The sequence below is a fragment of the Chrysemys picta genome, chromosome 5, assembly GCF_011386835.1.
Source record: "Chrysemys picta bellii isolate R12L10 chromosome 5, ASM1138683v2, whole genome shotgun sequence".
In the NCBI taxonomy this organism is placed as follows: domain Eukaryota; kingdom Metazoa; phylum Chordata; order Testudines; family Emydidae; genus Chrysemys; species Chrysemys picta.
Genome location: NC_088795.1, coordinates 116,249,538 through 116,276,917, shown reverse-complemented (window position 1 = coordinate 116,276,917; position 27,380 = coordinate 116,249,538). Strand labels below are relative to the sequence as shown.

At 44.7% G+C, this 27,380-nt stretch overlaps 1 protein-coding gene across 21 annotated transcripts in view; it reads left to right on the top strand.

Annotated features, from left to right (window-relative positions):
- ZNF518B (zinc finger protein 518B) overlaps window positions 1-27,380 on the top strand; it is a 429,620-nt gene that overhangs the window by 64,196 nt on the left and 338,044 nt on the right. For 16 of the 21 annotated variants that reach the window (XR_010601552.1, XR_010601551.1, XR_010601553.1 and 13 more), the window contains one exon: window positions 15,159-15,232. The exons of 2 other annotated variants lie outside the window; for them this stretch is intronic. The gene's annotated coding sequence lies outside the window, so the exon portion shown is untranslated. Of the gene's footprint in view, window positions 1-1,481; window positions 6,599-15,158; window positions 15,233-27,380 lie in introns of those variants that run through there. 3 more of the 21 variants (XR_006175691.2, XR_509006.4, XR_006175690.2) reach the window with 3 other exon arrangements.

The window sequence follows — 27,380 nt, the reverse complement described above, 5'->3', positions numbered from 1 at the left end:
CATCTCCTCCTGGCTGGGTGCATGCCTGCACTCTCTGCTTTGCAGTAGGTCTTCAGTGATTCAGCCCTTCAGCTGAGTCGCTCATAGTCTGTATGTGAAACAAACAAAACAACCCCTTCTGAGGTAACACAGTCCAACAAACCGTTGGCCCTCCCCAAGGTCCTCAGTCTCGTCTCTGGGCTTGTTTAAGCACTAGTCCCTTTCTCAAGTTACAAATGAAACTTGTCTCCTTCTTCTCGGGTTCCAAACAAAACTTGTCACCTCCTTGGCCTTTGGCCACTCTGCCTGTGACTGGTGGGGGGACCCAGGCCCTCCCACTACTCCGGGTCCCAACCCAGGAACTCTACAACTAGCAGCCACATGCTGCTTCCTTCACTAATGTCTATTTGTTGCATTCCCTGGGATGCTTCCCACTCTGTCCCATCAGCTTCTTGGGTCTTTGGCCTGTTCCCTGTTTAATCAGGGCCTGTCCAGGCCTCCTTGTCTAGAGAGTCTGTAACAATCTCCGCCCTGTTCTCTCAGGGTTCATTCTCTCAGACCTCTTCACCGAGAGAGGTTATAACAGTCTCCGGCCCTTTTTGTCATGGCTCTCTCTCCCAGGCCTCTGTGCCTGGAGATCTTCACAGTCTTATCCCTACTGGAGCAGGGTTTCTTCCCAGCCTCTTTGCCAATGGAGTCTCTCAGCCTTCCTGGTCCCAGCCAGCAACTGCTCTGTCCAGCTGCTGAAGCTTCGTCAACCAGCCAGGAACACCATACATCTTTCTCTGACTTCAGCCAGCATCTGAGCTGTCCAGGCCCTGCAACTCCTTTTAAAAGAGCCTGCAGGGCTCTGATTGGCTGCCTACCCTGCAGCCTTTCTAGGCAGTTTGGAGGACCCAGCTCTACTGCCCTTTTTTCTGGGGCAGGGTATAGTAGGACAGTTGGGCCTTCCAGAGGGCCTCAAAGGGCCTGGTACATCCCATCACAATCCCCCTTTTCTTCTTGGATACTAGAAAGTATCTGGAGTGGAGCCCTTGCCCTATGTAAGAAGGAACTGTTTCCACAGCACTCAGTTGCAGGAGAGATTCTCCTTCTTGACCTAAGAGATCTTCGTGAAATGGGTCCCTGAAGAGAGATGGGTGATGGAGAGGGATGGAACTGAAATGAATGGTGTAGTCTGATGTGATGACTTCTAGCACCCATCCATCTGTAGCAATCATTCCCATGAGCGTTTGAGGAAAGACAGTCCCCAGGTGCTGGGAAGTAGAAAGGTGAAAGAGCATAAGATTCAAGTGGCAGAGTGATTTGTAGCTCTCATCTGACATATTAAAATGGCCACTTAGTGGAGGTTGATGCCTGGGTAGTCACAGATGTAGAAGTTGATGGTCTCTTCCTTTGGAATCTAGGTCTTTTCTTATGTGGTTCTTCAGCCCTGTGATATGTTGGGAACTGGATTGGGTGGGAACTGTAGGCTGTTTGTGATCTGCTGTAACTTCTTTTAGTTGCAGGAGTACAGATTCCGAAAGATTGAAAAGTCACTCTGGAAGCCTTTCAGGAGTGGAGGGATTCATCCATGGTGGTGGTGAAGAGCTTGTGGCCCTCAAGCAGAAGATAGTCCAGAATGCAGTGGAGGATCTATGAATTCCAGAGGACTGTTACTAGGACTTGTGATCCTCACTATGGCTGCTGCAATAAATCAGGAGGCCAGGTCTGCTGCGTCCCAGAAGCCTGTAATGAGGCCTTAACAACTAGTTGGTTTTTAGTGATGAGTTCCTGGACCATCTGATCCCTTTGTTCCTGAGGCAAATATTCAATAAAATGAGTGCACTTGTAGTTTGTGGAGGCTGCTGGAATCAGAATTGCTGAATCAGAGCTGCTTAACCCAGGCTTGAGAAGTGTCCAGGGAGTGTCCAGACAAGAGAACTACTGCAGCAGAGCCTTTTGAAGCATTTAGGATTACAGGGCATGTAGTAACACAACTCCTCACTGGTCTGGATTGCAGCCCAGAACCTGACAACCTCTACAGGGAAGTTCTAACACATGAAGATATGGAGGATACAAGCCTCCAAAAGCTACACCAAAGAGAAAAGAGACTCTCCATAAACTTTGAAAAATGTGTTATTTGTCATGAAAATCTAAAGAATGCAAAACTGTCAAAAGCCACCAGTGCTGGACAGAATTTGGTAATGCTGGCAGCAGAAGGCAGGAGAGATGAATTCTACTGGCAGCTACTGGATGAGTTTTCTAGTTTTGATGATGTGCAACCAATATGCTATCACAGGGGTTGCTTTCATAAATACACAACAAAGTCTAATTTGGCACATGTCAGATCTGTATTGAACTCAGGAAAGAAAACAGATGCTGAATCAGAAAGCATCATGTTCACCTGCTTCTATAGCCACCTACAGTGATTGGTCCTGTTGCATTGTTTGCTTGAGAAAAACACACAAAGGCAAGAGACTTCATAAATTAGAAACATTTGAGAGAGCAACCAATCTAAGGGAGAAGTCACTTCACAGAGGAAATGATGACATGTTGCGCATATTATCTGTAAAAGACTTAATTTCTAAGAACGCAGTTTGTCACTCAAAGTATCTTTTTTCCTATTTGAATAAAACAAATCTTAAAACAAAACCATCTAGTTATACTACAACAATACAGACACATTATGATATTGCATTTTATCAGCTGATTGAAGAGTTAGACTGTGATCTTATGTACAACAAGAAGCATTTTATCCTGTCCAAGATAAAAAGCCCTACTTCCCTCAGATATAGAAACTGCAAGCTATTCCAGTAACAAATTGCAGGCAAGATTAGAAAAACACTATGGTTCTGCAACTTCATTCCATGCACAGCGTGGACAAGGCAAGTCTACCATTATTCTATGCAGCACAATAACATTAGCTGATGCTATCCAAGCTGCTAGTAATCTGAAGCAGGATTAAGTCATGCACATGTTATGTGGATGTTCTTCAGGCAACTGACCCCGGTGAACATCTTTCAAATAAACAAATTGTCTTTTATAATGCCGCTTCAATCCTTCAGTCTGAAATAGCCAAAAAAGAAAGCCTCAGAATATGACCCCAAGCCAGGTAATTGTAGTTTACAGAGGTCAGCTACTTTTGTGCCCCAGTTGGTGCTGGAGTTTGTCCTTTGGTTGAAAGAGGCATATAATTCAACCAGCAATGAGTTATCATCCTTCAGAAGACATTCCTAGAAGGTGCCTCTCAGCTGCAGAGTGCATAGTATTTAAAAATTCCAAAATTTTCACACCAGTGCACATGAACCTTGCTGCACAGCTACACCATTAATTTGGGTCCCACAGTTTAATTGGCATACAACACCTTCATTGATTCTGCATCAATTATGATGAACTGAGGCGGTTCAGCACTACTGCTGCAAAAAGTGAATTAGATGACTCCAGGGAGGTGTGTTCATTCTGAATGGAATTATACCACTTTGTGCTGGTGGAAATCTCATCCACGAAGGAGAGGATAATGTAGACATCAACACAGAGACCACTGATGGAAAGAAAACCTTTCTGGCTAGAGTGGTTGTGACATTGCACTCCATATGCTTTATGAAAATATGCTTATGAATGTGAATATGATATAACTGGAATATGCTTTATGAAAAAGGTCTCCTGTAAGGTATCATTACAAAGCTTATAATCTACTGAGTGTGTTCATTCTATTTGTTTGCATGTATTATTTCTATGCCTGTAGTTAGGAGAATAAGATATAAACTTGTATTAGTGATGTAAACATATTAAGGGGAAGCCATTAAGGGTGCTTCAGAATCCGTGAACTGTAAATGGGTCTGTTTACTTGCAAACCTTCCTGTGCACGTGTGGGCCAGCGCAGGAAGAATGGAGGCTGGGGTCTCACAGGACATGTGATCATGTCACCTGATACTGGAATCCATCTTAAATCTGGTACTTTTCCATTTAGAAGAAGGGGTGGGGACCCAGAGAGACAAAAGATTCCCACCTTGTGCCAAAGCTGTAAAAGGGGGTGGAGCAGAATAAAGGGGCAGCCAGTCATGAGAAAACCTCTAGTTACCACCTAAGTTGTTTGCTGGAACTAACAAGGACTGTACCGGGGAAAGGACTGGGCCCAGACTAGGAAGAAGTCTAGTCTGTGAAAGAAGCTTATTGGAACATCTCTGAGGGTGAGATATTACCTGTAATCAGTTTCTTAATGTATTAGGCTTAGACTTGTGTGTTTTTGCTTTATTTTGCTTGGTAACTTACTTTGTTCTGTCTGTTATTACTTGAAACCACTTAAATCCTACTTTTTATACTTAATAAAATCACTTTTGTTTATTAATGAACCCAGAGTAAGTGATTAATGCCTGGGGAGCAGACAGCTGTGCATATCTCTCTATCAGTGTTATAGAGGGTGGACAATTTATGAGTTTACCCTGTATAAGCTTTATACAGAGTAAAACAGACTTATTTGGGGTTTGGATCCCATTGGGAGCTGGGTGTCTGGATGCAGGAGTTAGGTAACCCGCTAAGCTGTTTTCACTTAAAGCTGCAGCTTTGGGGGCATGGTCCGGACCCTGGATCTGTGTTGCAGTAGGCTAGCATGTCTGGCTCAACAAGGCAGGGTTCTGGAAGTCCCAAGCTGGCAGGGCTCAAAGATAATTTCAGCACATCAGGTGACAGTCCCAAGGGGATCTCTGTGACCGAACCCGTCACAGTGGTATTTCAAGAACAGTCCGCAGATAGTCCAGCATCACAGGAAATATCACTGAAGCATGGGAAAGAAAAGTCACTTACTCTACTCAGGCAATCAGTCTCTTATGCAGCGTGAAGTGCTTGAAGAACCTAAAACACATCCAGAACCAACTTGATATGAAAACATACTTGAGAAAATAAACACTTGGCATCTACAAATGAACATTGTCTGAGATCTCTCTTGGTTTTTTTTAGGACCACTACCTACTAATATCACAAGATCTTGGTATTGTTCACATGTAGATGACTCCATTTTGGACGGGTTTCAATCATAAGTTTGTGACAAAGAAGAGCACCTACATAGCAGTTACATATGCACCTATTGTGGATGCCAAACCAGCTGAAATGGCCACAGTCTACTGTGCTCTGCTCTGTACTGCTGTGCTGAAATGTCAGCAACTCTAGGGCAGAAACATGCTATTCAGACCATGTAGCAGCCGCTCTATGCTGTTTCCCAGCAAGTGAAACGGACTCTCCCAAATGAATTTAGTAGCAATGTGATTCTCTGGGGTGGTTTCTACACCCTGTGCTGTTTTGTTTCATATATTGGGAAATTTTGGGGAGACACAGGATTGCTAGACCTTCTTGTTGATTTTGATGGTCATGCAGCTTGTACTCCAGATCAAATGCTTGGTAGTAAGCAGTTCACCCACGCTCTGTGTGGCTTCATTTGAGGACCTGAGTGTTCTGTTATTTATTTGTTAAATGGCCTAAGCAAGGAGGAGGTACTCTTGTAGTTCCAGCATTTGTCTGGCAAATGTTGACTGATATGCAAAAAGTGTTTGAGTCTGAGGACATCAACTCCTTACAACATGTCATTAAAGAGCTTGATGATGCTGTAACTCAGCATATGCTACCACTACTGGAGACATTTCAGACATGGGGGAGGGTATACTAAGTGTCATGCTGACAGGCCAGCTCAGGTCAGAGTCTCAGAACAATTCATTTGGTTGTGAATCTCAAAGACATGTTAAGTGTAATGTAGTGAAGTGATGACTCAGCGGCGCAGCACCTCCTGCTGGTTGCCTCGGGAATTAGCTCTTGTCCAGCCTGGAGCGCCCTCTGCTGGCCCGTGTCTCACCTGCCTTAGGCCCCGTGTCCCTCCCAGACCCCGGTGTTCTACCTCAGCAGTACCCACATTCTGGGTCTCCCCTCCCAGGGGAACCCCCAACCTTCTACACCCACCTTGCCTCAGTGGCTACTGCCAGTCGTCCTCTAGCCCCCTCTCACTGGGGCAAACTGCAGTCTGTAATGGCCCCTCATCATTGGCAAGGGGGTTGGACCAGCTGCCTCTGCCTACCCCGGGCTGCCCCTCTACAGCCCCAGTATCATCTTAGGCCTTAACCAAGGAATTGCCAGGCTGGAGCCCTCCAGCTCCTTTGCCCTTCCCCAGCACTGCTCAGCCTCAGGTACCCTTGCTCCTTCAGGCAGCTAGCCCTTCCCACTCCAGGGCTAGAGTGAGACTCCCCTGCCTTCTGGCCCTGCAGTTCTTTTATAGGGCCCAGCCTGGCCCTGATTGGCTGCCTCCCAGCCTTTTCCTATTGGCTCCCTGGGGCAGCCCTTTCCCAGGGCTGTTTTTAATCCCTTCAGGGCCGGAGCGGGGTGACCGCCTCACTACTTGTACCAATTCACTTGTATGTTAGAATAGTTCAAAGCAATGTAATGGTACTGATTTGCCTAACCATTTCCTGTGATTGCTATCCTTGTACTTAGTTAGCCTTAGATTAATAGTATGTATTAGTGCTAGGGTTGTCAATTAATTGCAGTTAACTCACGCGATTAACTCAAAAAAATTAATTGTCGTTAAAAAAAATTAATCTTGACTATTCACACTTATAACAACAGAATACCAATTGAAATTTATTAAATATTTTTGGATGTTTTTCTACATTTTCAATATAGATTTCAATTACAACACAGAATACAAAGTGCACAGTGCTCACTTTATATTATTATTATTTATTACAAATATATGCACTGTAAAAATGATAAAAGAAATAGTATTTTTCAATTCATCTCATACAAGTACTGAAGTGCAATCTCTTTATCATGAAAGTGTAATTTACAAATGCAGATTTTTTTTGGTTACATAACTGCACTCAAAAACAAAACAGGGTAAAACTTTAGAGCCTACAAGTCCACTCAATCCTACTTCTTATTCTGCCAATCGCTAAGACAAACAAGTTTGTTTACATTGACGGGAGATACTGTTCGCCTGGCACTTTTGTAGCCGGCGTTGCAAGATATTTACATGCCATATATGCTAAACATTTGTATGCCCCTTCCATGCTTCCGTCACCATTCCAAGCTGTTGATGCTCGTTAAAAAAAATAATGCGTCAATTAAATTTGTGACTGTACTCCTTGGGGTGAGAATTGTATGTCTCCTGCTTTGTTTTACCCTCATTCTGCATATATTTCATGTAATAGCAGTCTTGGATGATGATCCAGCACACGTTCATTTTAAGAACACTTTCACAGCAGATTTGACAAAATGCAAAGAAGGTACCATTTCTAAATGAGATTTCTAAAAATAGCTACAGCACTCGACCCAAGGTTTAAGAATCTGAAGTGCCTGCCAAAATCTGAGAGGGACGAGGTGTGGAGCATGCATTTAGAAGTCTTAAAAGAGCAACACTCTGGTGCGAAACTACAGAACCCAAACCACCAAAAAAGAAAATGAACCTTCTGCTGGTGGTATCTGACTCAGATGATGAAAATGAACACATCGGTCCACACTGCTTTGGATTGTTATCAAGCAAAACCCATCATCAGCATGGAAGCATGTCCTCCTGAATGGTGGCTGAAGCATGAAGGGGCATAGGAATGTTTAGAATATCTGGCACGTAAATACCTTGCAACACCAGCTACAACAGTGCCATGCGAATGCCTGTTCTCACTTTCAGGTGACATTGCAAACAAGAAACAGGCAGCATTATTTCCTGCAAATTGTAACCACTCTTGTTTGTCTGAGCAATTGGCTGACCAAGAAGTAGGACAGAGTAGACTTGTAGGCTCTAAAGTTTTACATTGTTTTATTTTTGAATGCAGTTTTTTTTGTACATAATTCTACATTTGTAAGTTCAACTTTTATGATAAAGAGATTGCACTACAGTACTTGCATGAGGTGAATTGAAAAATACAATTTTTTTGTTTTTTACAGTGCAAATATTTGTAATCAAAACTAAATATAAAGTGAGCACTGTACACTTTGTATTCTGTGTTGTAGTTGAAATTAATATATTTGAAAATATAGTAAACATCCACAAATATTTAAAATCAATGGTATTCTATTGTTGTTTAACAGCATGATTAATTGTGATTAATTTTTTTAATCACTTGACAGCCCTAATTAGTGCTAAGATGAGGAGATATTTGATGTGTAAACTGCATGAAAACTAATTAAGGATTGTTTCCGGCTATCATATTGCTCATGAAACTAATGAAAGATTGGCTATAACTAAAGGCATTATGTATAATTGCCCATCAAATGGGATCACAGCCTTGGAACTGTAAATGTTTTTATATATGTTATATATGTTTTATATATGTAAATGTTAACTTCAAACATTGTGTTCAACAATGGAAAATCACAAACTTTTGTCTGCGTTTAGTCAACAAAGGGAGAGCTCGTGCTGTGATGGGAGCACTTGACAGATTGCTTTCCAGGAAAACCAGCTATAAAAATTAACCCTGGGAGCGATTCTGTATCTCTGAGCTGATTGGACACTTTCAGGGGGTCTTCCAGATGTAAGACAGAGATTCCCCAAAACTATTTGTGGTAACCCTCAGAGACTTATGGAAAACCAGCAGATTACTACACCTCTGCTAATCATTTGGATTTACAAATTCTGATTCACTTGTAATGTATTTTACCTGCTTTAACTTCTCAGTAACTCTCATTTCTTTTTCTTTGCTAATAAATCTTTAGCTAGTTTACTAGATCGATTGGCTTCAGTGTTGTCTTTGGTATGAGAGCAAGAGTGACCTAATGAGTGGTGATTTTTGGTTTTACTAACCTTTCATACTTAGTCCAGCTTTTCTGGATGGCAAGATGTGCTGGATAACTTAAGGAGACTGTCTGTGGCTCCATGGTAAGACTAATGTGCACAATTGTTGTTGGTTTGAAGTCTAGTTATAGAATATATCACCAGTAGGGGGTGTCTGCCCTGTTTTCTGAGATTGGCTCTTTCAGTTGTGAACTATGCCAGATACTGTGACACTCAGTCTCTTGCATTCAAGTTCTGGGGTCATTTTCTCCAGGTTATGCAGCTACTACTTCTAAATGTCCATGTAGAATGAGAGGGTAATTGGAAACTTCACTTACATTCATAGCATGCCATGGTTCTATGCTTCTTTACTGCAAACAGGCCCAGTTATGCCAGGTGGATGCCAATCTACATTCTATATTAAATTTCCCTGAAGAAGTACACAGTGCATTTGAATCTGAGGAATTTGTTGTGCATCAGAATCCTGGTTCTTTCAGGGAAATTTGGAGTGACATGGGAACAAGAAAACTGTCATCAAGGACTCAAAGGGCAGCAGAGGGATTGTAGGACTGACCAGAAAGAAGCCTGCCCTTGCCAGATGGAGCATCACAAGACATGTCCTGAGTGAATATGCAAAAGCTATGAAAGAAAGAAGTGTCCTAACAAGAAGTAGTGAAGACAAAGTCCACAAACAAGTCTTTGCTTCTTCACTGAAAAGTGATGAAGAGCATGTTACAGTTCTTACCAACCATGGCATCAACAATATGACAAGCTCATTTGACTTTGAATCACATCCAGAGCTGCCAGGGCCTGCTCTAGGCACCAGTGTTCCAAGCATGTGCTTGGGGCAGCACTTCTCAAGGGGCGGCATTCTGGCTCTTTGGGTGCAGCTCTTTTCAAGGGGCGTTTTTTTTTTTGTTTGTTTTTTTTTGCTTCGGCGGTGGCACTCCGTTTTTGTTTTTGTTTTGCTTAGGCAGCAGCACTCCGGCTTTGTTCTTTGCTTGGGGTGGCAAAAAACCTGGCGCTAGCCCTGAGAGCTGCTTATCAGCTTATTTACTGGAATACATGTAACATCATCAGAAATACAAGAGTCTCTACTGAAGGTAGCAGATGTTGGTGAAGAACAAACGGAGAGATTTTTAAGAGGTGCACTTCATTCTGATGACACATGTCATGTCTTTAGTCCAGTCAAGAAATCTGGCATCACAGCATTTACTGACATGACCAAGAAGACCAAATTTAAGTTTGGCAAGGAAAGGGCAATAACAGCAGCTATCATCCCAGAAATTCTTCCCCACCGATTCTTTTCCTGACATTTGCAAGATGCAGAGATGAAGTTTCAATGGCAACTCTTTTTAGTCATCCAATAGGACCTGTGCCTGTATCCCCCCATTTCTATGCTGGTTGAACAATGAGAAGAACAGACAATACTGAAGTAGGGCATCAAATGGAAGATCAAGCTAAAAGAATCTATGAGCTAAGAGCATGCAACAAAGAAGCCATAGTGTACATCAGAGATGCCTTGGCTGTCATGGAAATGATGTCTAGAGACAAATTCCACACATTCTTTGAATTGACTGCTGAGTACTTGAGACAGGTCCTCAAAGGATTTGACCAAGCTAATTCTGTAATTGATGTCTTTGACAAATATGACAACACTATAAAACTGCTTAAAGACAACACCAGACAGGATATAAGGTTGGGTGCAAGAAATACCACTTGATTGGTGATTTCCCTGTGTATCCATGGAAAAAGTTTTTAAATATGGCATCCAACAAGCAGTCACTTGCAAAATTCCTCTGTGGATATGTGGTTCAAAATGCACCTCAGTGTGTAGGAGCACACCCAACACAAACACCCTCTTTGGAGGCTTTTCCAATGGTGAAGTAGGAAAGTCCATCACCAGCATGGGAAGTGTGTATAAGAAGCTTAGGGAGGCTAAGCCTCCCCAAAATAATTGGGGCTAAGCCTCCCCAAAATAATTGGGGCTAAGCCTCCCCAAATCATCAGAAAAAAAAGGCTGGCCATGCAGGGATCAAATGCCGGATGCGGGTCACCTCCCTTTGGAGGCTCATCATTTGCATTGTATTTTGCTGCAGGGGGTGCCCCTCTTCCTCTTCCTGCCTTTGGTAATTGTAACTTTAATAAAACTTGTAAAATGACAAGACCTTGTACTTGTGAATGTATGTGTGGTCACTACCCTTGGGCCTGGTCCCCACTAAGCCCCCACTTCGGACTAAGGTACGCAAATTCAGCTACGTTAATAACGTAGCTGAATTCGAAGTACCTTAGTCTGAACTTACCGCGGGTCCAGACAGGGAGGCTCCCCCGTCGATGCCGTGTATTCCTCTCGCCGAGCTGGAGTACTGGCGTCGACGGCGAGCACTTCCGGGATTGATCCGGGATCGATTTATCGCGTCTTAACCAGACGCGATAAATCGATCCCAGAACATCGATTGCTTACTGCCGGACCCTCCAGTAAGTGAAGACGTACCCTTGGTCTTTATGTGTTCTTAGAGACTCTAAATCTGAAGCCAGTAGCAGAGGTGACTTTCACTCTGTTAAGCTTGAAACTGTAGCCACCAGAGCTGAACCCCTTGTGGTGTAATACAACATTATAAAATTCACTTTAAATAAATAAATGGCTACACTATGAGGAAGAGGACTTGTTAGTGGATGGTGTTGCCTCTTTGTCAGTCCTCACTTCTTGTCTCTGAGCAGGTTCCTGATGAGGTGGAGAGGGAGGGAGGGTCCTGAGAAATAGATGGCTACCTCTCTGATAGTCTCTCCTGTGTGAAGGTGCCTTGTTGCACTGGTCCCCTATGTGGCCCAGGGGTTCCAAAAGGGCAGTTGAGGTGGGGCATAGGGGAAGGGCAATGAACCCCAAGGATACATAGAATATGAATCTGCTGAAGGACTCATATGTTTGGTTCCTAAAGACCCTCTTTCTGAGTAGATCTCAGGTGTTGAGGGTATGAGGGGATAGGAACTAGACCTCTGAGTGGAGCTGTTCAAGTCTGAAGAGATGTTACACCTGTATCCAAGAGGGAGTTGATCTTTCCAGTACTGGTGAGTGCATTGGCCAGTGAAGAGATTTATTTTGGTACCCATTAACAGGGGGATTCAGGTTCCTTGGAGACCGGAGGTCCCTTGATAACAGGAACCTGGTGCCATCTGTTCGGATGTGGGATGCTGGAGAACTGATTCAGATGTTATAGTCAGTGGTGCCAAGGATGGCAAGCCAGGCTCACCAGAATGTCCCCTATCTAAGTTCCCTCTAAGCTGCACAGTGTCATGGCCGCGCAGCAGCCTATCAAGGGCCATGCAGGTACTCAGGGCTGCTGCAGGGAGAGGTGCTCTCCCCCAGCCCCGGAGCTGCTGTGGCTGGTGAGAGGCGCCTCTCCCATGGCCCCAGCCCTGGAGCTGCCATGGTGGGGAGAGGCGCCTCTCCCTCCAGCCCAGGTGTTGCTGCAGGAGAGAGGGCTGGGGGGAGTCCTCTCTCCTTGCTGTGGACCTGGGACAGCCTGAACCTCAAACCCCTCATCCCTGGCCCCACTCCAGAGCCCGCACCCCCCTCTCCCCCAGCACCCCAAGCCTCTGCCCCAGCCCTGAGACCTCTCCCACACTCTGAACCCCACAGCACCACCCCCACCACACATTACCTCAATATTGGTGCACGTAACAAAATTCATTCTGCATATGCATGGGAAGAATTAGAGGGTTGTGTTCTGCTGGTGGAGTGGAGTGGGTACCAGAGGATCTGGTGCTGGCACTGACCTCTTTGAGATGGTAGTGACTGGCTGGTTTTGAACTGGGTGATGCTATTGGTGCTGGATGGGAATGCATGTCAAGAGATTTTCTGGTGCAAGAAGCATAGTAAGTTTTCTTGGTCAGCACAGGAAACTCAATACTGGTGGGTCTAAGAGTCTTGACTGTACCCACTCCAAAAAGTGAGGTCTCCTTAGTGGAAGGCATCTGAGGTGATTTCCCCCTGACTGAAATATAGAATATCAGGGTTAGAAGGGACCTCAAGAGGTCATCTAGTCCACCCCCCTGCTCAAAGCAGGGCTAATCCCCAGACAGATATTTGCCCCTAATTGGCCCCCCCTCAAGGATTGAACTCACAACACTGGGTTTAGCAGGCCAATGCTCAAACCGCTGAGCTATTTCTCCCTCCCTTGACCATTTATATCATTAATATTGCCACTGTTAGACAACTGCAATAAATCTTATGCAAAGTATGTAATGTAAGGAAATGTTATGATTTGCTGAATATGATTATCATATTTGTATGCATGTATCATCTTTGTATCTAAAGTTATGAATATTTACTATGTACCAGTATTTCAAATGTGTTTGCTCCTGGGTGTAACACCCACAAGGTAATTTACATCCAGTCTGCCCAGCACATTGTGAATGGACCATTCAAGTTGATGGTCCATCAAAGAACACTTAGCTGTCACAATAGGCCATAGAAGAAGCTTGTTCCCACCCACTGAGCCTTCCTGTGGACGCCTTAGCCAAAATATGGGTAATGGCTGCTCCTATGAGTCATCAAAGCATGCAAGGACATGTGATTTACTCATGTGACCCTGGACTCCATCTTGTGCATGTAATTTCCCACAAACTAGGCCTGAGAATAGTCCCACCACATGGGAAAAAGTATAAAAGACCCTGGAAGCATCTCCATTTTGCCTCTTTGCTGCTCTGATCTCTGGACTATGGACTTACACTGAAGGGGGCATTCAAACCAATGGAGTGAGGACCTTCTAGTCTTTTGGAAGTTACCAGAGACTTTACGGGCCAGCAGTTTATTCAAACTGCTACAAACCTGATGCAAGAACTTTGAAATGATTGTATGTATATGTGACAGGGTGTATCAACCCCTCACTGGCCTTTCAAAGATTAAGTGTGCACTAGCAGACTGGGGAAGCAATGCCTCTCCATACCTGCTGGGCATGCTCACCCTGGAGACAGGGTATAAAGGGAAGCAGCCCAGCTCAGGTGGGCTGGACCGCCAAAGAGGGTGGACGTGTATTGCGAGCTCTCTCCACAGAGCTGCAAAGCCCCAGTTCACAGAGGCCAAGCATGCCAAATCCCAGGTGGACACCGGATGGCCAGCAGAGACCTGGGAAGGGACTGAGTCACTGCAGATTTCATCAGCAGACAAACCCAGAGACCCATGTACTGGGAGACCGGGTACGAAGTGGCCCTGGGGAAATAGGTACTGGTCCAGTTGTAGCACCAAGAGACCCATCAGCCTGTTTTGGTGGGATCCCTGCTGACCCAGTGGCGGGATCCCCCTGCCACTGCTAAGGTCCTGGGCTGGGACCCAGTGGTGCGGGTGGGCCTAGGTCCCCCTAACCCCTGCTGGCAATCCCCACACCAGGGTGGCAGCTTCCCCCCTTAGGTCTAGAGGCTTGTGGTTGTCTACAGTGTACCAGAGTCAGAATGCTAGATTACCCAGACTGTTTGTTTGCTCCTCCGCCCTGCCTGCGGGCCTGAGCCTCCCCCCATCCTCCCAACTGTTTGTTTGTTGCTCTACCCTGTTTGAGGGCCTGAGACCCTGGGTGGTGGCCCAATCTACCGTGACTACTAGGTCACTCTTCCCTGAGAGGAAGGGTAGCCCAAGGATTCTGACCAATAGGTCACACTCTCTCATTTGTGGGTTAGGCCATCATAGACTTGAGCAGTTGGGGCATAAACTCCCTGCTGACCGTATGTGACCAGACACCCCTTGATGGGGTGTATCTACCTCACGACAGTATATGATTTCTTTGGCCATTTTAACTCTCTCCTTTTCTCTTATAAATAAATCTTTAGGAATTAGATTCTAAAGGATTGGCAACAGTGTGATTACTGAATAATACCTGGGTAATATATTTAGCTTGCTATGTGGCTGATCTCTTGGGATTAGAGGGACCCTTTGTTTGATGAAATTGGTTTTAAATAATCACTCACCATAAAGTCTAGTGTCTGGGTGGTGAAACAAGGGCTGGGATGCCTAAGGAGATTGCAGTTTGTACTTCATGTTAACCAGTGTGATGAGACAGAAGTTTACTTTTGTTTCTGGCTTGGTATATCTAATAATAGAATAACCACCAGTTTGGAGTGAGCGACCCTATTTCTCAGCAGTTTGTCCTGAAACTGGTATCCTCAGCTGTAACCCAGAAGCACAGTGACACCTGCTTAACTGGAGACTTAGGTCTCTTCTTTTTTGAGGTCTTAAGCTAGTCTCTGGAGCTGCCCTGTAGTTCTTATCTGATGGAGTTAGAGTCATGGAAGTTGAAGATGATGGGCTGACTGACCCTATTGTACAGGACAGGTAGTCAAGCCCTGAGTCGAAGAAAGGACTCATCAAACAAACCATCAGGAGAAACTTACCCTTATCTTCCCTCAGTTTCCTCTGTCTGCTTCTGAATCTGATGCAGATCTTGTACTTTAATAGGATATGTGTGTCCTCCAGACAGTGGATGGAGACATCTGGAATGACCATCGCTTAGGGAAACAGATCCTGTGAAGGTATGGCGGAGTTTAAAACTTGGGGGTTTGGGCATACTGTACAAAAATTAAAAACAGTAGGGGGTGGTGGTGAGCCTTGAATGCGAAAGGATGGGAGGGTGGGGGGAGCGCCCCCCAAATTCACAAAATTGTGAGTAAATCAAGAAAGCCTCAAATTAAAAGAGTGTATTCAGAGCCCAGATGCAGACCATGTGCACACTGCTACCAAAAATCTCCAATCAGAGGAGCAAGGGGTGTTCACACACTTGGAACATCTATAGGAACAATTACTCAAAGAAGAATATAAATATCCTAATAATTTCAGAGGCAGTGATATATTATCATGTTCATTGCTCATTTTATTCCATATTAGTAGGAAGACGGTCATTGTGCAAGAGAAACTAAGCATTATGACCTTCAGAGTGATCTTGTATCATTCCATCTCATTAGTGGTCTGTGGTCAGGGAGCAAACTTAAGAGGAAACTTGTTTTACACACGTTCCAATTATGACTTGTGGAATAATGAGCACTTTTCACAGGGCATTTGCACAGAAATATGCTACCACATTTACATGATTGTGTGCTCAGCACACCTATATGATTCCTTAGCAGTGATGACTTGCACAAGGGCTGATGGGTTCGGAGAAAAGAAAAAAATGACAACCAAACAAATGCCTGAAGTAACAGATAGTAAGTCATGGTTGCAGGGCCGGCTCTAGGTTTTTTGCCGCCCCAAGCAAAAAAAATTTTGGCTGCCCCCCACACACCCCTGCCTCCCCAGCTCTGGGCTCCTGCCCACCAGTGCTGACTCCACCCGCTCCCCCCTCGCCTCCAGCCAGTCCGGCGCTGGCAGGGTTGGAGTAAGCAGCGGGGCTCCCAGGCCGTGCCTCAGCCCAGGGCCCTTCCAGCCAGGGCTCCTTCCTCCAGGAGCGGCCGGGATCCAGGAGGGCAGAGCCGGAGGACTGCCCCGGCACTGGACTGAGGAGTTGGGGCGGGGTAGCCCCAGAGGGAGCGGAGCCCCGGAGAGCGGGACGCAGGTCCCACATGGCAGCGCCCCAGACACCGGTCCCCACTATGGCCCCGCTGCTGCTGCTGCTCCTGGCCGCCCTGCCGCAGTCCCTAGGCGGCTCGGGCCGCTTCACCCAGCCCCGGCTGCGGCGCTGGAGGGCGGTCGCCCTGCGGCACCTGCAGGCAGCTCCCCGCACCCGGTGGCCCCCAGCCCGAGTGTCCCATGCTCGGAGCCCACTCAACCCAGCCACAAGGTGCGGGCGCTGCTCCCCGACACGAACCACAGTGGTCCCAGGGCGCCCCGCCCCCCTGCGCTGCTGCTGGCTCTAGGCTTTTGCCACCCTCAGCAAAAAAAAAAACCAATGGCCGGAATGCTGCCCCTGAAAATGTGCTGCCCCAAGCAGGTGCTTGGTTTGCTGGTGCCTAGAGCCGGCCCTGCATGGTTGTCATCTTGGATGTTTCCTTGGTGGACTCTACAGCCAAAATGTGGCAGAGGCTCCTGGCTAAATAAGTACTCTTCTGGTTTTTGCTAGAGCAGTCCATCTAGAAAGATCCAAGGCCAAGGACTGTAAGTTTTATATAGACACCATTGTGATGGGTTGAATCACAGAAACCCCTTTGGGACTACCACCTGATGTGCCTTGACTACCTCTGAGCCCATTTTCCCTGCCAGCTTGGGACTTCAGTCCTTGCCTTGTTTGAGCCAGACACGCTTGCCTGCTGCAAATACAGATCCAAGTCTGAACCTTGTCCCCCACAAGCTGCAGGCTTAACTGAAAACAACTCAAGAAGTCTTCCTGTCTCCAGCACTCAGCTACCCAGCTCCCAATGGGGTCCAAACCCCAAATAAATCCGTTTTACCCTGTATAAAGCTTATACAGGGTAAACTCATAAATTGTTCGCCATCCATAACACTGATAGAGAGATATGCACATCTGTTTGCCCCCCCAGGTATTAATACTTATGCTGGGTTAATTAATAAGTAAAAAGTGATTTTATTAAATATAAAAAGTAGGATGTAAGTGGTTCCAAGTAATAACAGACAGAGCAAAGTGAATTACCAAGCAAAATAAAATAAAACACGCAAATCTAAGCCTAATACAGTAAGAAGCTGAATCCAGATAAAATCTCACCCTCAGAGATGTTTCAATAAACTTCTTTCACAGACTGGATGCCTTCCTAGTCTGGGCCCAATCCTTTCCCCTCGTACAGTCCTTGTTCCAGCTCAGGTGGTAGCTAGGAAATTTCTCATGACTGTCCCCCTTATATAGCTTTGGCATAAAGCAGGAATTTTTTGTCTCTTTGGGGTCCCACCCCTCCTTCTAAATGGAAAAATCCCAGGTTTAAGATGGATTCCAACACCAGGTGACATGGTCACATGTCCTGTGAGACCCCCCAAGCCTTCATTCTTCCCAGCCTGACTCACAGGAAGGCTTGCAAGTAAACAGAGCCATCTATAGTCAATTGTCCTAGTGTTACCCAGGGTTCTTTCAACCCAGAGCTCTTGGTAACTTTTACTCTGTGCGAGGTGGTGTCAGGAAATAAATCAGGGGAGACATGGCCGTCCAACCGATAGATGGCTGGCACAAACAGGACAACACAAGAGTGCTTTCACTTAAAGCTAAACTTTATTTAGTCTCAAGCACTTACACATGTCCACAACAGGTTAGTAAAACTCCCCCAACCCTCGATAATTACCAAAGCTGAGTGTTGCTCTTGAGTGGCACAGTGGCTGCCAGTGGGGAACACAAGATGCATCCAGAGGGAGAGAGTCCAGACTTGAAGAGTCCCCCCACCTCAAACTTTTTCCCCTTATTTATAATACAATGACATGTCCCTTAAAGAAAACCTGTTAAGCAAGCAGTTTCAATGGTCTAGCAAGAGGTTTCCTTCTGATTATTGATTAACCAGGTGTGGATTTTCCCCAGAGTTTGCAGCCTTGAGGTTCTAACAGACATTCCTGAGGGAACATCCTGCTCTTCTAAAATGCACGTATCAGCAACTTCAACACAATTCTTATCAGGAAGGATGCAGGGTCAAGCTACCCTTTCTATGGCACCCAAAACTCCCTCCCCTCCTGTCTTGGTTAAGCTAAGCCTGCTGCATGGCCACTTTACGGCCTGATAACTTGGCTTCTTTTAGCAATAAGCAGTAGTGGTTTCAGGCACTTTACTGCTTTGCCAAAATCTCCCCATACACTAGTTGATGGGCGCCATCAAGATTCCAAACCACCATTAATGGCCCACACTCAGTAGATTATAAGCTTTGTAATGATACCTTATAACGAAGCATATTCCAGTTACATTATATTCACACTTATTAGCATATTTTCATAAAATCATATGGAGTGCAAAGTCACAACCATTACAAGAACAGACTAGTAAACTGTGATTATTAAGTAGCCAGACATACTCACATTTGTGTGGAATAGGATTTCTATTTTCATTGTTATTCCTATGATGTTCCTCATGGTAACAATTGACAACAGGTTACTATAATCATTGGCTGTATTTGGTTGCTGGAATGGGTAATTTATGGATGAGTAATTTATTACCTCTTGTGGAGGCATGTTGACTCTGTACTGTTGGTATCAGTGAGACTTTTGTACTGTGGTCTGTCTACTTCAACATCAAACTAGTGTGGAGTGTTTGATTTGTGTCTAGGAAATAGTGACTTCTCCTTATTGACATCATATAATCCCTTGAAAATACTACTCTGCATATGATGAAATATGCCACTCTACACAATCAAATGCTTTTTTCTATAGCTATGAAGACTATAATACTAATCTATTTTTATTAGAGATTTGATTCTATTAAACAATCTCCCAACCTGATCTTTGTTCATTACAGTAGATAATATGCTTTTGAATCCTCTGGTCAAACTCACAGTATTTTTGATTCTACATTATTAAAAAATTTGCTATCACAGGTTTGCTATCACTGAATGTCTCCTCCTGGCCAGTCACAACACTTCGAGTGTTCTGGATCTCAGTTCCCCCTCTTGTTACCAGTCCATCCTGTCTCCCACCCTAGTAGAACAGACACCACACCTTAAGTCCTGCTGGATGACTTTTCCTCAGGCTGTCACTTTATTGTCCAATGTAAAAGAAAGCAAGTTCAGCTACATCAGGTAGTCCTTTACCTGCTTTTCACCCCAAAGTTCCCGTCTTCATTCAAGGGTTGTGCTATAATTAAAGCTACGTTTATATCACAGAGATGGGGGACGGTTAGCTCAGTGGTTTGAGCATTGGCTTGCTAAACCCAGGGTTGTGAGTTTAATCCTTGAGAGGGCCACTTAGGGATCTGGGGCAAAATCAGTACTTGGTCCTCCTAGTGAAGGCAGGCGGCTGGACTTGATGACCTTTCAGGGTCCCTTCCAGCTCTCTGAGATAGGTATATCTCCATATATGAGGTCACGGAAGCTGTGACTTCCTGAGACCTCAGTGACATTTTCTGCTTCAGCCACTGGGTCTGCAGGACTGGAGCTGGCAGCCAGCCCTGGCAGGGTTCCAGCGACAGGTGACAGCTTCCTAAGAGTCCCCCTGCAGGTTTCCAGCTACAGGCAACAGCGTCCTCACGGTTCCAGCAACTGGGGACAGCCTTGCAGAGGGGAGGTGGGGAAACCCGACAGCTCCCAGTCACCATGGTGGCAAGGGAAACAATGGAGCCGCAGCAGCAAAAGTCATAGACTGGTCATGGCTTCTGTGAATTTTTGTTTATTGCCTGTGGCCTGTCTGTGACTTTTACTAAAAATAACCATGACAAAATCTTAGCCTTAGCCATAATCAATCTGCTAAGACTCCCTTGGTTTACAGGCTGGTTCTCTCATTTATAGTTGGGCCTTCTCCCAATTATATCAAGTCACTTCCATTCACATTTCATCCCTAGACCCAGGGTCCCATTCAGGAGTCTACAGTCTTCTTCTCCAGCCCATCCTGTGCTCCTGCCTGTGCCTCTCTGCTCCCAGAGCCAGGGCCTGCAGAGAGATTTTCCCTTCTCCATTCCCCCCCACCCAGTAGCTTCTTTTCCTTCCTTTCATTAGTATCAGGTGTCCCTCATCAAGCCCAGCTGGGAGGCCCTACTCTGTCACAGTGGTTCATTTCCTTTAAAGTAGTTAATCTCCCTGTGACAACTGCTATTGATAAAAAACATAGTTGTGAATATTTCTTTAGATTTGGTGTACTTATCATTTTACATTCATTTTAAGAAAAGAGGTAATAAAAAAAATTATATTTAATAAATGAGTTCCTTTCTTGGAGATCCTACATAACTTCTTGGTCAGGCCATCTGGTTAAGGGGCCTTTCCTTCCTTCGTTATTTAATAACTTTTCTATTTCATGTTCTATACCTTTCTAATAGAATTTCCTTAAAAACCCTAATTTATTTAGTAACTTTAGGTAATTTGGGTGATTGTCTAATCAGCTTGTGGGTCACTTTAATCTATTTTCACTAGTAAAATAAAATAGTAAAGTAAAATAGGTTCTTCATAATATACTTGGAATTTTTCTTCTATGTCTATATATTTCATAATTAATTGACTGTCATGGATATCGTTAAGCTTTTAATATATGTTGTAGATTTTGATCTCTTTAAATAAATGTAGCCAACATTTCCCCCAGTTTATTTCCCCACTCAAAATATTTTGCTTAATTTTTAAAAAAATAACATTTTCTGTTTCTCTGTGTGTACAAAATATCTAAATCAGTTTGTTTTGATCTTTTCTTTTTCTCATGCTAAGCTGAATAGGAAACTACATATCCCTGAAGCACTAGTTTCATTGTCTTCCAAAGCACTGACTGGGGGGATTGAATCTCTGTATTTAGTTTATAAATATACACTTACTGTTTCCTTTTTAATAGTTACATGCTTTTATGATGGCAAAGCACATTATTAAATCTCCATTGGCTAGTTTGAAGACCTGAATTCCTGTCTATACCTTCCAATGGTGTGCCATGATATTTTTTTTAGTAAGTCATGCAAAAACTTTTTAGCTGAGAGATAAAAAGATGTTTTTCTAATACACACATAGCAATTAATAAACTTAATGCATTCATTTTGGCAAATACTAATAGTCAAATGTAGTGATAGCTGAGAATATACAAATATGTGATTACCTAATCTTTCTACTGAAATTGAAAATCCATCCTTCTATCTTCTTTGAGAAACTCCTCGGTGACCAAGTCATAGAAATCTGATAAGCTAAGCAGATACCTAATCAGTTCCTTTTTGATATTAGGTAAAGCCAAGTTGGACAGGTGTTCAGCTCCCTGGGCGTTTCATGTGAATGTCTTAATGCACGTTAAAGTTGAAAAAGACCTTGCCACTGTGGCTGAAGAGTAGAAATAGTCAGAATTAACGCAGCCAACTTGTTGACCTTAGAGAAGCAAGTATGTAAATCCAGCATATAAATAGTTTCATACTGTTCAAATGAACCTTTCCCTTGCAGCTGTTCTGAGCTGTACAGAGCTCACACCGTTTGGGACGCAACCAGCTAATGTAAAAACATATTCAGATAAGATCCTATCAGAGATTCAAGAACATCAACATGAAAATATGTCTGGAGCTCCTTGAATCTTTTTGGATTCAGCATATGGACAAATTTAAGTTTTTCTCCACTCCCAAATCATACTGATAGCTATTCACTGATATTGTCACTAAACTCAAAGAAGAGACACGTTATGTGTTGCTTGGCCTTCCTTTGCTCTTTTTCCCAAGATTCATATGTACCTAGCTCTGACACCTCTTTTCAAAACTCATCAAAAGTTTGTCGCTTTTGGTAAATTTTCTCTAATGTCTCAATATCTGCTGAATACAAAACCCAGTGTCATACATCCTGCTTTCAAGAATGTCAAACACCACTTCTGTCACTTCAAGGATTTTGTTGCAGAGGCAAAGAAGAAACAAAAACTGAAAATCATCAAGCATGGGCAGAAAACCCTTGGCTGAGAAAAAAGACAGCATTCCAGTCTGCTGGATTTTGTGCAACACTTGAAAAGTTTGATCAGAGCTTTTCTGTTCTGCTTAACAATTTGTAGAAGACTTGAATGAAAATTCCACTTTGTGGTGCAAACAGAAGGCAGTCTCTGTACAACTATGTTTTGAAGAAGTTAGGCCCACTTGGAGATAGAGAGAGAATCATAGAATCATAGAATCATAGAATATCAGAGTTGGAAGGGACCTCAAGAGGTCATCTAGTCCAACCCCCTGCTCAAAGCAGGACCAATTCCCAACTAAATCATCCCAGCCAGGGCTTTGTCAAGCCGGGCCTTAAAAACCTCCAAGGAAGGAGACTCCACCACCTCCCTAGGTAATGCATTCCAGTGTTTCACCACCCTCCTAGTGAAATAGTTTTTCCTGATATCCAACCTGGACCTCCCCCACTGCAACTTGAGACCATTGCTCCTTGTTCTGTCGTCTGCCACCACTGAGAACAGCCGAGCTCCATCCTCTTTGGAACCCCCCTTCAGGTAGTTGAAGGCTGCTATCAAATCCCCCCTCATTCTTCTCTTCTGGAGACTAAACAATCCCAGTTCCCTCAGCCTCTCTTCATAAGTCATGTGCTCCAGACCCCTAATCATTTTTGTTGCCCTCCGCTGGACTCTTTCCAATTTTTCCACATCCTTCTTGTAGTGTGGGGCCCAAAACTGGACACAGTATTCCAGATGAGGCCTCACCAATGTCGAATAAAGGGGAACGATCACGTCCCTCGATCTGCTGGCAATGCCCCTACTTATACAGCCCAAAATGCCGTTAGCCTTCTTGGCAACAAGAGCACACTGTTGACTCATATCCAGCTTCTCGTCCACTGTGACCCCTAGGTCCTTTTCTGCAGAACTGCTACCTAGCCATTCGGTCCCTAGTCTGTAGCAGTGCATGGGATTCTTCCGTCCTAAGTGCAGGACTCTGCACTTGTCCTTGTTGAACCTCATCAGGTTTTTTTCGGCCCAATCTTCTAATTTGTCTAGGTCCCTCTGTATCCGATCCCTACCCTCTAGTGTATCTACCATGCCTCCTAGTTTAGTGTCATCTGCAAACTTGCTGAGAGTGCAGTCCACACCATCCTCCAGATCATTAATAAAGATATTAAACAAAACCGGCCCCAGGACCGACCCTTGGGGCACTCCGCTTGAAACCGGCTGCCAACTAGACATGGAGCCATTGATCACTACCCGTTGAGCCCGACGATCTAGCCAGCTTTCTATCTACCTTACAGTCCATTCATCCAGCCCATACTTCTTTAACTTGGCGGCAAGAATACCGTGGGAGACCGTATCAAAAGCTTTGCTAAAGTCAAGGAATAACACATCCACTGCTTTCCCCTCATCCACAGAGCCAGTTATCTCATCATAGAAGGCAATTAGGTTAGTCAGGCACGACTTCCCCTTCGTGAATCCATGCTGACTGTTCCTGATCACTTTCCTCTCCTCTAAATGTTTCATAATTGATTCCTTGAGGACCTGCTCCATGATTTTTCCAGGGACTGAGGTGAGGCTGACTGGCCTGTAGTTCCCCGGATCCTCCTTCTTCCCTTTTTTAAAGATGGGCACTACATTAGCCTTTTTCCAGTCATCTGGGACCTCCCCCGATCGCCATGAGTTTTCAAAAATAATGGCTAATGGCTCTGCAATCTCACCCGCCAACTCCTTTAGCACCCTCGGATGCAGCGCATCCGGCTCCATGGACTTGTGCACGTCCAGTTTTTCTAAATAGTCCCGAACCACTTCTTTCTCCACAGAGGGTTGGTCACCTTCTCCCCATGCTGTACTGCCCAGTGCAGCAGTCTGGGAGCTGACCTTGTTCGTGAAGACAGAGGCAAAAAATCATTGAGTACATTAGCTTTTTCCACATCCTCGGTCACTAGGTTGCCTCCCTCATTCAGTAAGGGGCCCACACTTTACTTGATTTTCTTCTTGTTGCTAACATACCTGAAGAAACCCTTCTTGTTACTCTTAACATCTCTTGCTAACTGCAACTCCAAGTGTGATTTGGCCTTCCTGATTTCACTCCTGCACGCCTGAGCAATATTTTTATACTCCTCCCTGGTCATTTGTCCAATCTTCCACTTCTTGTAAGCTTCTTTTTTGCGTTTAAGATCAGCAAGGATTTCACTGTTTAGCCAAGCTGGTCGCCTGCCATATTTACTATTCTTTCTACACATCGGGATGGTTTGTTCCTGCAACCTCAATAAGGATTCTTTAAAATACAGCCAGCTCTCCTGGACCCCTTTGCCCTTCATGTTATTCTCCCAGGGGATCCTGCCCATCTGTTCCCTGAGGGAGTCAAAGTCTGCTTTTCTGAAGTCCAGGGTCCGTATTCTGCTGCTCTCCTTTCTTCCTTGTGTCAGGATCCTGAACTTGACCATCTCATGGTCACTGCCTCCCAGGTTCCCATCCACTTTTGCTTCCCCTACTAGTTCTTCTCTGTTTGTGAGCAGCAGGTCAAGAAAAGCTTTGCCCCTAGTTGGTTCCTCCAGCACTTGCACCAGGAAATTGTCCCCTACACTATCCAAAAATTTCCTGGATTGCCTGTGCACCGCTGTATTGCTCTCCCAGCAGATATCAGGGTGATTAAAGTCTCCCATGAGAACCAGGGCCTGCGATCTAGCAACTTCTGCTAGTTGCCAGAAGAAAGCCTCGTCCACCTCATCCCCCTGGTCTGGTGGTCTATAGCAGACTCCAACCACGACATGACCCTTGTTGCTCACACTTCTCAACTTTATCCAGAGACTCTCAGGTTTTTCTGCAGTTTCATACCGGCGCTCTGAGCAGTCATACTCCTCTCTTACATACAACGCAACTCCCCCACCTTTTCTGCCCTGCCTGTCCTTCCTGAACAGTTTATATCCATCCATGACAGTACTCCAGTCATGTGAGTTATCCCACCAAGTCTCTGTTATTCCAATCACATCATAGTTCCCTGACTGTGCCAGGATTTCCAGTTCTCCCTGCTTGTTTCCCAGGCTTCTTGCATTTGTGTATAGAAATGCAGATATTTCTTCTAAATTTTTGAAGAAAATCTTACATTCTCTGATACTGTTTGCTGCAAAACTGAGGATAAGATTTAAAACATGAGCACAGCGATGAACAAAAATTGCACAAGGAACTTTTCACAAACACATTTCTGAAGCCTACTTACATCACCTGACATTATTGCTGTACCATCATATGTCTGAGCTACTAATTTATCACCAGATTTAAACTTCTGGCACATCATTACAGCTGATCTTCTGGCAAAGGTCAGCTGTAGTTAAACTGTTACTAACTTCAGTAAAACCAACAAAGCATTCTGTAGCATCGCCATTCTTGGTCACATAATGCAGTACAGTCGAAAGCTAAGACTTATTGGCAATAGCTGAAGTTTTATCAAGTAAAATAGCAACAAATGGTACTTTCTCAATTTATTTGGCAATGGCATTAAGTTGGGCATTTCTTACTGCTTCAACGAGGTCATTCTGAATTCTGTTCAATGTTGCAGAAAAAGCATTAGAAATTTACAAATGCTGCTTAAATAAAGCATTGAACTCACTAATTCTAAGGTTTCTCCATAATTGCCCTGATTCAGGGAGTTATGCCCAGCTCTTGTTCTCCAAGATGACATACAACAAGAATGAATCTTTGCAAAATAGCCCGATTCTGACAATTTTTTTCATTGTGTTGCCTCACAGCAATTCTGCATTGCTCATCTAACTGAAGATCAGTGGGAGCTTGTCCAGATGTTCATAACTGTATACAGGTTGCTAGGTTTTGCCAGCTAGTTTCAGGATGTCTGCAGGCATTGTACAGGTTATTTAGGTCACTGTATCTTGCCTTATTCCACATCTTCTTTTCATTTAATAAAAAGTAGACAGGGCCAACAGTATAGCTGGCTTGTTTCTGCACACCCGCAGTTCCATTCACGTTGGTACACCACAGTGCTTCACTGAAATACCATTTCAACTCTTTTCCTGCTTTTCAGTAAGCAGTACTCTCTAATTCCAATTTTGGTTTTGTCCTTTTATTTCTTATTTTTTGTTGTTGAATAGTTTCTTGCACTAAATGATTTAGTGACCATATTTGCACTAAACATTCCATCCTGATGAAGAGGTCATGCCGTTAGCTCTGTTCTATCACAGATGATTCAGTTCTTCATTTGTATGCCTTAGCTACTTTTTCCAATGCACAGTCAGTCAGGAAATCAGCTGCCTGCAGAGTCATGTTGCCTAGGCAATGTGATACAACTTGGAGCATTGCATGCTTTGCCAGCAAAACAAGAAGACATCTTATGTGAACAGATTCATTACATGCAGGGCTTTCTTATTTTTGTAGAAAAAAACATTTTCTGTGAATTTTCAGGCATGCAATGCATGTGTTGCATGTGTAAGCGGGGGAATGGTCCCGCTATTGTGGGGAAATTTCCTGACTTCTGCACTACCCCGGTGAGGTGGGCAAGCGAAAGGATCTGAGTCCCCGCTCCCACTTCCTTTACCCAGAGGCCTTCCTGCCCTTGAGGGCTCCCCTTCCACTCTCCTGTCTGGCTGAGTCCTCGTAACCCCAACAAGGCTGGGCCCAGGATTCCTGGGGGGCTCGACCCCCAACCCTGCTGTGGTCACCTAGGACAGGGGCTAGGGTGTCCCCACTCCGGGGTACTCTCTTTACACTGGGCACCTCCCTGACCCACTGATTATTCCATACAATTTAAAGCAAATACAAGTTGTTTAATTAACAATTAATCTAAAGAAAAGAACAAGGAAAAATGGGAAAGGTTAAAGGAAAACACATCACCCTGCTCTGTGGCAGGGAACATCACAACCAGTGTCTCTGGAATGTCAGGGCAGGTCACAGTCTGCTTCTTGTAGGTCCCAGGCCTCCTTCTCAGGCCCAGGCCGTGCTGCAGAGACGCTGCGGGTTGGACACTTGCAATGGTGGTGGCCACACACCTCCGGGCTTTGAGTGGTGGGACCCTTCTTCCCAGCGTCAGCCCCCCGTAGGGTTAAGGTCCCCCTCCCGGTCTGGCCTGCAAGGGCCCTTGTCTGGGGGTGTCTTTCTGTGCTGGGCCCTTTGCCCAGGTTCCCCCTTGGCTGGCCCCACTTGCTCACCACACCTGGCTCTGCAGCTGCAGCTCTGCTCCCAGCACAGGATCTGCTCTCCCCGGGCTGCGTCTCTGGCTCTGCGGCTGCACCT